Raw genomic sequence first — 12,333 nt, forward strand, 5'->3', positions numbered from 1 at the left:
TGCCTCTTGGGCAGAAAGAGACGGGAGGAACGAAGCGGTTGCTCAGGTGGGAGAAGCTGAGTCGGGATCTCTGGGAGCTGGTTCAGGGGAACGGAGCGCTCTTGAAAGAACCATCCTTGCAGAGCGCGATGATTTTCCCCTGGAGCAGTCTCAGGATGAAACGCTGAAACATGCTTTTGATCAGGTCCGTTCTTTCGACGGCCAGTTACTCCACCCTGACCAACCGCTCTCCTATCCGTATTTTACAATTTTAAAAGATAAGTTGTATCGGGTGACCCAAGACGCCCAGTCAAAACAAGATACAACTCAGTTGTTGGTACCCAAAAGCCGCCAGGAAATGCTTTTCCAGGCGGCTCACTGTAATCCAATGGCAGGGCATTTAGGACAAACAGCTACACTAAACCGTCTCATGGCCCGATTTTTCTGGCCGGGCATTCACGAGAATGTACGCAAGTGGTGCGCGTCTTGTCGTGAATGTCAGTTGGTGAACCCACCGGCCAACCCAAAAGCACCTTTGTGCCCACTCCCATTAATGCAGGTCCCCTTCGAGCGAATTGGTATGGACCTCATCGGGCCATTAGAACGGTCAGCACGGGGACACCGCTTTGCTTTGGTCCTGGTGGATTATGCAACGCGGTATCCTGAAGCAGTGCCGCTCCGCACTATTTCTGCTAAGAGCGTGGCGAGCGCACTGTTTCAATTAATCTCCCGGGTGGGAATCCCGAAAGAGATTCTCACCGATCAAGGCACGGCGTTTATGTCACGCACAATTCGCGAACTTTACGAATTATTGGGCATTAAATCGATTCGAACCAGCGTCTATCACCCACAAACTGACGGACTGGTCGAACGGTTTAACCGCACGTTGAAATCCATGATTCGAAAGTTCGTACAAGAAGACGCCAAAAATTGGGATAAATGGTTAGAACCCCTCTTGTTCGCTGTACGGGAGGTCCCGCAAGCCTCCACGGGGTTTTCCCCCTTCGAGCTTCTCTATGGACGTCAGCCCCGCGGGGTGTTAGACGTCCTTAGAGAAACTTGGGAGGACGGACCTTCAAATAGTAAAAACGAAATTCAGTATGTCCTGGATCTGAGAGCAAAACTCCACACTTTGGGGCGGCTGTCAATGGAGAATTTGTTACAGGCTCAGGACAAACAGAGTCGGCTGTACAACAGGGGGGCTAGACTTCGTCAATTTGCACCGGGAGATAAAGTGCTTGTATTACTCCCTACTTCTAGTTCAAAATTACTCGCAAAGTGGCAAGGACCCTTTGAGGTCACACGGCGAGTTGGGGATCTCAACTATGAGGTAGCTCGGACAGATAGGGGCGGAGCACATCAAATCTATCACCTCAACCTACTTAAAAAATGGTCGGAGGTAGAATCAGTGATGCTGGCGACGGTAGTGAGCGGAGAGGAGGATCTCGGACCAGAGGCGAGTCTAAAAACCCAATCTCTCGCTCTGGCCCCTGGTGGAGATCACCTCTCACCCTCCCAGCTCGCTGATGTAAAAAAAGTACAAGCAGAGTTTGCTGATGTGTTCTCGCCCCTGCCTGGCCGGACGGACCTCATTCAGGGTGTGGTTGTACGCAGCCGGCCGTATCGTTTGCCAGAACACAAAAAAAAGGTGATTCAGAGCGAATTAGAGGCAATGCTAGACATGGGGGTAATAGAAGAGTCCAACAGCGACTGGGCGAGCCCGATAGTTTTAGTGCCTAAAACTGACGGCTCGGTTCGATTCTGTGTGGACTATCGCAAGGTGAATGCTGTGTCGAAATTCGACGCTTATCCATTGCCAAGGGTTGACGAATTGCTTGATCGGCTAGGTACTGCTCGATTTTATTCGACACTGGACTTAACAAAGGGATATTGGCAGATCCCCTTGTCTCCTATGTCCAAAGAAAAAACAGCTTTCACAACGCCGTTCGGATTACACCAATTTGTTACTCTTCCTTTCGGCTTGTTCGGGGCTCCGGCGACCTTTCAGCGTCTGATGGACAGAATTCTCCGGCCGCATGCTGCATATGCCGCTGCCTACCTGGATGATATTATCATCTATAGTGGGGATTGGCAGCGTCATATGCAGCATCTGCGGGCTGTCCTGAAGTCGCTGAGAAGGGCGGGGCTCACGGCCAACCCGAAGAAGTGTGCAGTTGGGCGTGTGGAAGTTAGATATCTGGGCTTCCACTTAGGTCATGGACAGGTGCGTCCCCAAATTGATAAGACCGCAGCAGTTGCGACTTGTCCAAGACCAAAGACCAAAAAGGAGGTTAGACAGTTCCTGGGGCTGGCGAGATATTACAGAAGGTTTGTACCTAATTATTCGGACCTCGCCAGCCCGCTGACTGATCTAACTAAAAAGGAGGTACCAGATACGGTTCAGTGGACGGAGCAGTGCCAGCAGGCTTTTACTGAACACCCTCCGGCCTGAGTCAGGCGGTGGGGGTATGTGGCGAGGGGGGCGTGGTTTTGCGAAGTCTGTAGCGGGAGAGAGAGGACGGAGCCGAGCGGTGCGTAAGTAGGTCAAGTGCAGATGATGAACACCTGTGTCTGATTGCAGTAATTGGCGTGGAGAGACCGGATATAAGCCGGTGGGAATGAGAGAGAGGGAGAGAGAGTTGGACTGGGACCTCGTCTGCTGCTGTGCTCGACGGAGAATTCAACACGAGAATCTGGATTATTGTTTTGTTGCTGCTGTGCTGATAAGCACGGTGAACGCGCTCTGTGCGCAACCTTACTCTTTTGAACTTTTTACTTTAATAAAAACGAGTGTCCCAGTCTCGCCGACCCCTGTCTTCTACCTTCCCTTTCACTGCATGAAAAGTGGGATTTTCGACAGTTACCGGCGCTGTAAATTGTCGTGGAAGTTCAGGTTTACGACTGCAAACGGCAATTTACAGGCAACACTGCAAACTGTCGGAAATTGTCGGAAATTGACGTGAGACTTGCTTGCCCCGTGACCCCCCTCCCTCTAATGCTTTAACATGTAAATGAGACTGCTGTGAGCTTTACAAATGCAAATGAGGGTAACAGGGGGAGTTTTATCCCAGGTGACTCAAAGGTATTAACTTAATTCTAAAAAAAATACAATATTTATTTATAACGCAAAATTAAAAACAGCCAAGGCTGACCAAAGTGCTGTACAGGGCAATAGATAAAATGCAGGGCAGAAACAGGACAATTAAAAAAAAAAAAAATAGTTGTGTCAAGGGGTATTAAAAGTTTTCAAGGATGTTTTGAAGATGGAAATTGAGGGAGCTAGTCTGATATAGAGGGGTAGACTGTTCCAAAGTTTTGGGCCTGCAGTTGCAAAAGTGCAGTCGCCTCGTTTTTTAAGTCTGGATCTGGGCACGATGAGAAGACAGTGATCACTGGATCTCAAAGTACGAGATGGAGTGTACGGGCAGCGGAGATTGGTCAGATATTGGGGGGCCGGTTTGTTAAGAGCTTTATACACAAATAGTAAAATGTTAAAATCAATCCTGAATGTGACAGGTAGCCAGTGGAGTTTGAATAAAATAGGGGTGATCGACTCATATTTGCGTGTCCTGGTGAGAAGTCTAGCCGCTGCGTTTTGAACTAGCTGTAGACGAGAGAGAGAGGCCTGAGATAGCCCAAAATAAAGTGAGTTACAATAGTCTAAGGCCATCCTTAAAAATATTCTTGTTTGCCGTAACCCGATCGACCCTGTCAATTTAGTAGCCTACCGACCCAATTATTTATTTTTTCCTCCTTTTAGTCCGACCGACTTGCCGGCTGAAACTTGTGTTAAGACCGACCGCTTTTTTGTAACTCTTCAAACAACTAATATTCTAATTCTAACAACTAATACTGCATACAAACATAAGCTATAGCAGTGTGATTTTTATTTCAAAATAAGAGATTTTTGTTTAACAGTAACACCAGTGACACAACTCCAGGGGACCACTACTTTCATTATAAATTTTATAATATGTATTCTGCATTTTTTTTATATATATCATTTACATAATATATTTGATAGTTATGTATACATTATTGTATTTTAAATGGTGTAAAAATCTGTTATTGACCTCAAAATAAAGCATTTTCCCTCTGTACATGACTGGGGACGAGCACTTCTGTGGTGCTTGAAATTCTATATAATTCATAAAAATCAAATATTGCCACATTGATGGCTCAAGAGGGTGTAATTGTTCAAATAACATATTGTTTTATTTTAAAATGTGAAACACGTTTATTTTAAAAGTGTTTTTTAAGTGTAATATTTCTGTAAAGGCTAGGGACAGAAAAATGGACATTTTCATAGAATGACCCTCTTACATTTTAGCTTAAATTTATATATTTAATGAAAGTAGCTAGATTAGTTATATGTGTCATTAGCAATAGCCAATGTTATGTAAAAAAGACACAAAACCATTTATTTCAACAATTAATTTCAATCAGGCTTTGCCACAAAGGTAAAATGTGCATTCCATGCAAACAGCATCACAATCTCTTAGAGGCCAACCACTGTGCATAATACAACACGAACAGAAGATTGTATTTGACTCATGCTGCATACACATACGCAATGACAAGAATTATGCCTACTGTACATATAGAGTTACAACTACGATTAGAGTTGTTTACATAAAATGTACCTCGTTTCTATTTTGCATTAAAAATGTTTGTGGCCCCTTTAAGAAATCCCTCTCTTCTCGCGATACTATTCACTTGTGCTGGACGCGTGCGCGCGACCAGAGAACGGCAGCCATTTTTCATTGTTCAGGAGAGCTCCATGACGGTGCGTGCATCGATCGGATTCTGTGTTATACGGTCTTCTTTCTCGGTAAATATTACTCCAATATCTTTAATATGCACAAATAAGTTGTGAAGCGAAGTTAAAAGAACATTTGATGTGTACATTTTTGTTTATAGATTTATTTGGAGCGCATGTGTGACGAGGGAACCTCGTGGTGATCGGACGGTAAAGGATTGGGTATGTACGTTTTATGGTTTATGGGGGAAATTACTGATCTGATGGCATGTTTATTTGATAAATCTGTTAATGAGTTGAATCTATATTCTGTGATTATACAGTATAACTTTATGGTTAAATGCATATTTCTGGTTCCGCATGGCATGATTAAACGTGGGTTGTGGCTTTGTTAAAGTGCTTTTATTTCTCTTGTAACTTAGGCCTAAGTTACCTCAGCCACTGCCGTATTCCAGTTTGTGTTATCGTATTTAATTGTAGCCTAACATATTTTAGTTTGGAGAAATCAAGTTAAATCTGACCAGTTGCAGTGTATTACACTGCATTTCAGTTTGAATTGAGTTAAGTATTCTGTGGATTTGGGCATTGATCCACTGGTTAAGCTTTTTGTGACATTTGATTGTCATCTTCAAATTTACTGTAAACTGTTTCTACAATTTCTTTCTTTTTTTTTTTTTACTAGTGAAATCTATTTTTTTTTTCTTGTGAAATCTCATAGAACAAGGCAAACTTTTTTCTTAATCAGACTTTTATCTGTTTAATTGTGCCTCCATTGACCGCTGTCACTTATTTTAAACAGCAGTCAGAATAAAACCCCAATTTCAAAAAGCATAGTTTGCTTCCGGTGTGTATTTCTGCAATTTCACCCGGTTGCATTTTTTCTCCTTTGTTTAATTTTACTGTGACTTATGTTGTTCTTATTAATTTTACTGTGACTTATATTGTTCTTATTAATTTTACTGTGATTTATGTTGTTCTTATTAATATCACTCTCAATTAATTGTTTTCCAGCTGCCTTTAAGACATATTACACGACGGTGCGCAGGAGCTTCAGGTACAAACAACCAGATCTTGCATTGCAGGCGGAAGCTGTGGTGAATTCAGCTCGGAGTCGAGCGAGAAGAAAGACGGTAAGATTTATTAGATTAGATTCGTTTTTGGTCAATGTGACTATTTTTCAGGTGCATTAATAGATGTGTGTTGTCCATACGCAGTGCATTGGGCAGTACTGATTGTCTTTATTGGTTTTAACAGCTGCTAAAAGCGAGACAGAGTGTGCTAGCTGAGGATGAGGTGGGCCTTCGGAAGTGTGCTACCATAGACCTGATGTCTGATGAGGAAGACGGCATCGTCGGCGGGGTGTCTGGATGGATTGTGCGACCTCCGTCCTGTCGCAGCCAGGAGCTCACAGAGCTCTGTGCTACGCTGCAGTCGAGATTAGAGGCGACTCCAAAGTACAGGGCAACGCACCACAGACGTCTGCAAAATGGACTGAATTCAGACAGAATGCCGCTAGTTACCTGCAGCTGTATTTTGTCAGGCCTTGTGAAATGTAAGAATATTCTGTTTTTCATGATTTCATCATAAAGCAAGAGGTCATGGGATTGATGGCTATTATTTGTTTAATAATTGTAAATAATCCTGTAATTTACAGGAAGCAGTATGCCATCTTCACAACTCTGAGACAAATTGTGGGAGCTACGAACTGGAGCAAGGTAAAAAAAAAAAAAAAAAGAATCTTACATTCTTTTATTTTTTTACTTTCATAAAAACTTACAAACATTTTAAAGGTAAGATTCAAAGAATATGCTTTCATTCTCTTGTATAAGAAAATAGATCCGTTATAGTTTACGATCTTAATCATACATTTTGTTTCCATAGAGTAACCTCGCCTCATAACGAGGGCGTAACCTCACATTTACTCAGAGCTATGTCTGCAAGTCCAGATTTTTATGACGCTGATCATGACGACATTGTAAGTAACTTTTACTATTTTCTCCTTGTTTCATTTTACTGTGACTTGCGTTGTTTTTATTCATATCACTCTCATTTAATTGTTTTCCAGCTGCCTGTAAGACATACTACGAGACAGTACGCAGGAGCTTCAGGTACAAACAACCAGATCTGGCATTGCAGGCCGAAGCTGTGACGAGTTCAGCTCGGAGTCGAGCGAGAAGAAAGAGGGTAAGATTTTTAGTCAATGTGACTATTTTTCACGTGCATTAATAGATGTTTTGTGTCCATACACAGTGCATCACAGTACTGATTGTCTGTATTGGTTGTTTTTACAGCTGCTAGAAGCGAGACGGTGTGCTAGGTGAGGATGACGTGGGCATTTGGAAGTGCGCCACCATAGATCTGATGTCCGATGAAGTTCAACCACCAGCCAGGAGCTCACAGAGCTCTGTGCTACGCTGCAGTCGAGATTAGAGGCGACTCCTAAATACAGGGCAACGCACCACAGACGGTTTCAAAGTGGATCGAATTCAGAGAGAACGCCGCTAGTCACCTACTACAGCTCCGAAGATGAAAACAGACACTGAGCTTCCAATTTGTTGTGTGTGCAGATGATCTATGCTTTGTACACAGGTGTATATTGTTTTGTGTCTGTGCTAATAAAGCTCTTTCTTTGAATAAACAGCATGTCCCTGGCAAATTTTCCATTCCTTTATAAATTCATGTCCTTGATGGTAATAATAGTGTAGTCCATAGGTTAACAATGACATGAATATACCACAGAATAGCATATTATGAATATAAAAAAATAATTTATATATTATTATTTATGTGAATATTATATTTTTTTGAATTTTTAATGAGCAAGGGTGACCAATAGTAACAGATCTGCCAACCAATCACGAGTGATTTTTCTTGTTTAAACCACGTGGGTTCAACCAATAGTGAGTGAGGAAATTCAAGCCTTTCTCTGGCGGGAGCTGCTATTCATATGGTAATTAGAGCCATTCACACCTCCGGCGCGAGCGCTCTGCATACGTCATGGTTCGTTTCCGACAATATTCGGCACAGACGAACGCGACGTTCACAGGCTGTAAATTGTCGTTAACTGCCGAAAATTAGGGAGATTTGCGGCCGTTTACGGGGTCGGAAATCCCAATTTTCATGCAGTGTTTATTAGTCATCTTCATTTATATAGCGCTTTTAACAATGTAGATTGTCTCAAAGCAGCTTTACAGAGATAAATGTATAATTTACATAATTACATAAAATGTACCTCGTTTCTATTTTGCATTAAAAATGTTTGTGGCCCCTTTAAGAAATCCCTCTCTTCTCGCGATACTATTCACTTGTGCTGGACGCGTGCGCGCGACCAGAGAACGGCAGCCATTTTTCATTGTTCAGGAGAGCTCCATGACGGTGCGTGCATCGATCGGATTCTGTGTTATACGGTCTTCTTTCTCGGTAAATATTACTCCAATATCTTTAATATGCACAAATAAGTTGTGAAGCGAAGTTAAAAGAACATTTGATGTGTACATTTTTGTTTATAGATTTATTTGGAGCGCATGTGTGACGAGGGAACCTCGTGGTGATCGGACGGTAAAGGATTGGGTATGTACGTTTTATGGTTTATGGGGGAAATTACTGATCTGATGGCATGTTTATTTGATAAATCTGTTAATGAGTTGAATCTATATTCTGTGATTATACAGTATAACTTTATGGTTAAATGCATATTTCTGGTTCCGCATGGCATGATTAAACGTGGGTTGTGGCTTTGTTAAAGTGCTTTTATTTCTCTTGTAACTTAGGCCTAAGTTACCTCAGCCACTGCCGTATTCCAGTTTGTGTTATCGTATTTAATTGTAGCCTAACATATTTTAGTTTGGAGAAATCAAGTTAAATCTGACCAGTTGCAGTGTATTACACTGCATTTCAGTTTGAATTGATACTAATCGATACTATTCACTTGTGCTGGACGCGTGCGCGCGACCAGAGAACGGCAGCCATTTTTCATTGTTCAGGAGAGCTCCATGACGGTGCGTGCATCGATCGGATTCTGTGTTATACGGTCTTCTTTCTCGGTAAATATTACTCCAATATCTTTAATATGCACAAATAAGTTGTGAAGCGAAGTTAAAAGAACATTTGATGTGTACATTTTTGTTTATAGATTTATTTGGAGCGCATGTGTGACGAGGGAACCTCGTGGTGATCGGACGGTAAAGGATTGGGTATGTACGTTTTATGGTTTATGGGGGAAATTACTGATCTGATGGCATGTTTATTTGATAAATCTGTTAATGAGTTGAATCTATATTCTGTGATTATACAGTATAACTTTATGGTTAAATGCATATTTCTGGTTCCGCATGGCATGATTAAACGTGGGTTGTGGCTTTGTTAAAGTGCTTTTATTTCTCTTGTAACTTAGGCCTAAGTTACCTCAGCCACTGCCGTATTCCAGTTTGTGTTATCGTATTTAATTGTAGCCTAACATATTTTAGTTTGGAGAAATCAAGTTAAATCTGACCAGTTGCAGTGTATTACACTGCATTTCAGTTTGAATTGAGTTAAGTATTCTGTGGATTTGGGCATTGATCCACTGGTTAAGCTTTTTGTGACATTTGATTGTCATCTTCAAATTTACTGTAAACTGTTTCTACAATTTCTTTCTTTTTTTTTTTTTACTAGTGAAATCTATTTTTTTTTTCTTGTGAAATCTCATAGAACAAGGCAAACTTTTTTCTTAATCAGACTTTTATCTGTTTAATTGTGCCTCCATTGACCGCTGTCACTTATTTTAAACAGCAGTCAGAATAAAACCCCAATTTCAAAAAGCATAGTTTGCTTCCGGTGTGTATTTCTGCAATTTCACCCGGTTGCATTTTTTCTCCTTTGTTTAATTTTACTGTGACTTATGTTGTTCTTATTAATTTTACTGTGACTTATATTGTTCTTATTAATTTTACTGTGATTTATGTTGTTCTTATTAATATCACTCTCAATTAATTGTTTTCCAGCTGCCTTTAAGACATATTACACGACGGTGCGCAGGAGCTTCAGGTACAAACAACCAGATCTTGCATTGCAGGCGGAAGCTGTGGTGAATTCAGCTCGGAGTCGAGCGAGAAGAAAGACGGTAAGATTTATTAGATTAGATTCGTTTTTGGTCAATGTGACTATTTTTCAGGTGCATTAATAGATGTGTGTTGTCCATACGCAGTGCATTGGGCAGTACTGATTGTCTTTATTGGTTTTAACAGCTGCTAAAAGCGAGACAGAGTGTGCTAGCTGAGGATGAGGTGGGCCTTCGGAAGTGTGCTACCATAGACCTGATGTCTGATGAGGAAGACGGCATCGTCGGCGGGGTGTCTGGATGGATTGTGCGACCTCCGTCCTGTCGCAGCCAGGAGCTCACTGTTGTCAGGCCGAAATAACCGATTTGGATGTGTATTTAGTTTCAGTATAAACGTGCACGTGTTTTCAACGGTGCGTAGGTAATGTTTTATTTGATAAACTTAGCTTCTGCTGTTTATTATTTGATAGGCTGTGTGTATTATGAAAGCTTGTATCCTCCACCAAAAGTCCTTCATTTAGATCATCATTTAGTTTTAGTAGCTGCTATACTTTTTTTTTTTTTAAGTCACTGAGGTAAACCCATCAATAACGGTCACTGTATCAAACATGGCTTTAGGTTTTAGGAAACTGTGTGCTACAAGAAAACACTGATGCACTTTTGATTTTGATAAATGTTTTAGGAACATGAACATATTTATTAAAACAAATAAACAAAGAATGCAGTATATATATATATAATAGAACATGTAATTGAGATATATATATATATATACAAAACTATATACAAAACTATTTATAAACATATTTACAGATCGCGACTCATGGCACACTCCCTGCACAGCCATGCCTCCTCTGGTACCACATGAGTGACACACTCAGTGTGGTACCAGAGGGTGCAATTTTCACATTGCACCCACTCCAATATTTCTGTTGCAGATCCTGGGGGGCTTGGCTGCTTGCAAGAGGCACAGATGTAATTTTGGAGCCGCTCCTGCTCCCTCTCTCTCCGTAGTCTTTCTCTCTCTTGTTCCCTCTCCCTCTGCTTCTCTCTCTCTCTGCTCCTTCCCCCTCTCTCTCTCCCTCTCTCTCTGCTTCCTCTTCTTCTCTTCCTCCATCAATGCTCTCCTTTCCTTGACTTCCTCCATCCTCCTTCTCTTCGCCTCCTGCTTCTCCCTCTCTTCCCTCTCCTTCTCAGCTTGGTGAGATGCATACTCGTCACTGGTAATGCAGCGTGCTCCGGCAGGAACCTGCTGCTGCAGCCTCCTCCGGGCCGACTGGTCAAAGCGTGGCGGGACCAGGATGTGGGCGAGCCCCGCCGGGATAATTCCAGCCGCGACCAACGGATTTGGCGGGCGATGGCAGGTGGGGCACTCTACACAGCCAGCAACCACTGGCACTGATATGATGTCGGGAGGGGCTGGGTGGATCTGGGCCGGGGCGATGGTGGTGCTAGGAGGGGCTGGCTGGATCTGGGCCGGGGCGATGGTGGTGCTAGGAGGGGCTGGGTGGATCTGGGCCGGGGCGATGGTGGTGCTAGGAGGGGCTGGCTGGATCTGGGCCGGGGCGATGGTGGTGCTAGGAGGGGCTGGGTGGACTGCCACTGGAGGGATGATCATCATCTGAAATGTTAGAGGAGATTTAGAGGAGATAAAGATATTAGTATATCTGGGCCTATTTACATAATGTAAAGATATATTATCTTTAACCCTCTGGGGTCTGAGCTGTTTTCTGGGCCCTGGAGGTGTTCTGACATGCTCTGACATTTGTGCTTATTTCTGTTACTTGTGACATTTTCATGGCTAAAGTCTTATTACACTGTATTCAGCACAAACTCTGCTACAATAATATATCAACAGCATGTGTGTAAAAGTTTGTAGTTTTGAGATAATGACATTTATGCGTGGTTTGTGAAAATACAAAAAAAAATTCTCACTGAAATAAGGTCATGAAACCCATACTTATTATTTCTTCACAAGACTTTTGAAAATTGTATGACGTAGCCTAGAATATTTGCTCTAAAACTATGTGAAAATCACCCTGACTGCTCATTCAGAGAAGACAATATATTGATTTAAAATTTTTACGACGTGTTTTGTGTGAAAAAGCAATATGCGAAGGGGCGGATCATCTCATTAATATGTAAGGCTTTTTACACCTGAGAAAGACAAAGACACTCCCTAATGGCCCTATTAGGAGCTTATCAGGGCCCATCATTCTGACCAACCTTGCACAAAGAATGAGGAGATTAAAAAAAGAATGGCTTTTAAAATTGTTTGGATTTATTTACAACATAATCCAAAGATACACAACAAAAAAAACACTTATTGATAACAATGATCCAAAGAAAGAGACCTTTGTGCCATTCCTAAAAACATTGTACATACCTTTCATTTCCAAGGTGTTTGATTTTCACTTTACCATGTTCATGTACAGAGACATGTACTGTGAATGTTGAAGTCAGCAGGACTCAGTGGCATCTGGGCCCTGAAAAAAAAAAAAAAAAAAAAAAAGTGAACATACTGATATCAAGAGAAAGGCCTGCACGATTTTGGGAA

At 42.0% G+C, this 12,333-nt stretch overlaps 2 long non-coding RNA genes across 3 annotated transcripts; both read left to right on the forward strand.

Moving 5' to 3' along the window:
- The first annotated feature begins 2,479 nt into the window (after window positions 1-2,479).
- LOC311281466 lies at window positions 2,480-7,300 on the forward strand. 2 transcript variants are annotated; one of them, XR_014625803.1, is made up of 8 exons: window positions 2,480-4,810; window positions 4,900-4,960; window positions 5,750-5,868; window positions 5,993-6,290; window positions 6,393-6,453; window positions 6,620-6,713; window positions 6,804-6,922; window positions 7,030-7,300. It is a non-coding gene; the product is annotated as an uncharacterized lncRNA (long non-coding RNA). The 2 variants fall into 2 exon arrangements; XR_014625804.1 differs by having other exon boundaries at window positions 2,481-4,960.
- A 1,439-nt stretch (window positions 7,301-8,739) lies between these two features.
- On the forward strand, window positions 8,740-10,459 carry LOC311282292. Its single transcript, XR_014625915.1, has 3 exons — window positions 8,740-8,931; window positions 9,721-9,839; window positions 9,964-10,459. It is a non-coding gene; the product is annotated as an uncharacterized lncRNA (long non-coding RNA).
- Window positions 10,460-12,333: the final 1,874 nt, after the last annotated feature.

This window comes from Rutilus rutilus (assembly GCF_951802725.1).
Source record: "Rutilus rutilus genome assembly, chromosome: 22".
In the NCBI taxonomy this organism is placed as follows: domain Eukaryota; kingdom Metazoa; phylum Chordata; class Actinopteri; order Cypriniformes; family Leuciscidae; genus Rutilus; species Rutilus rutilus.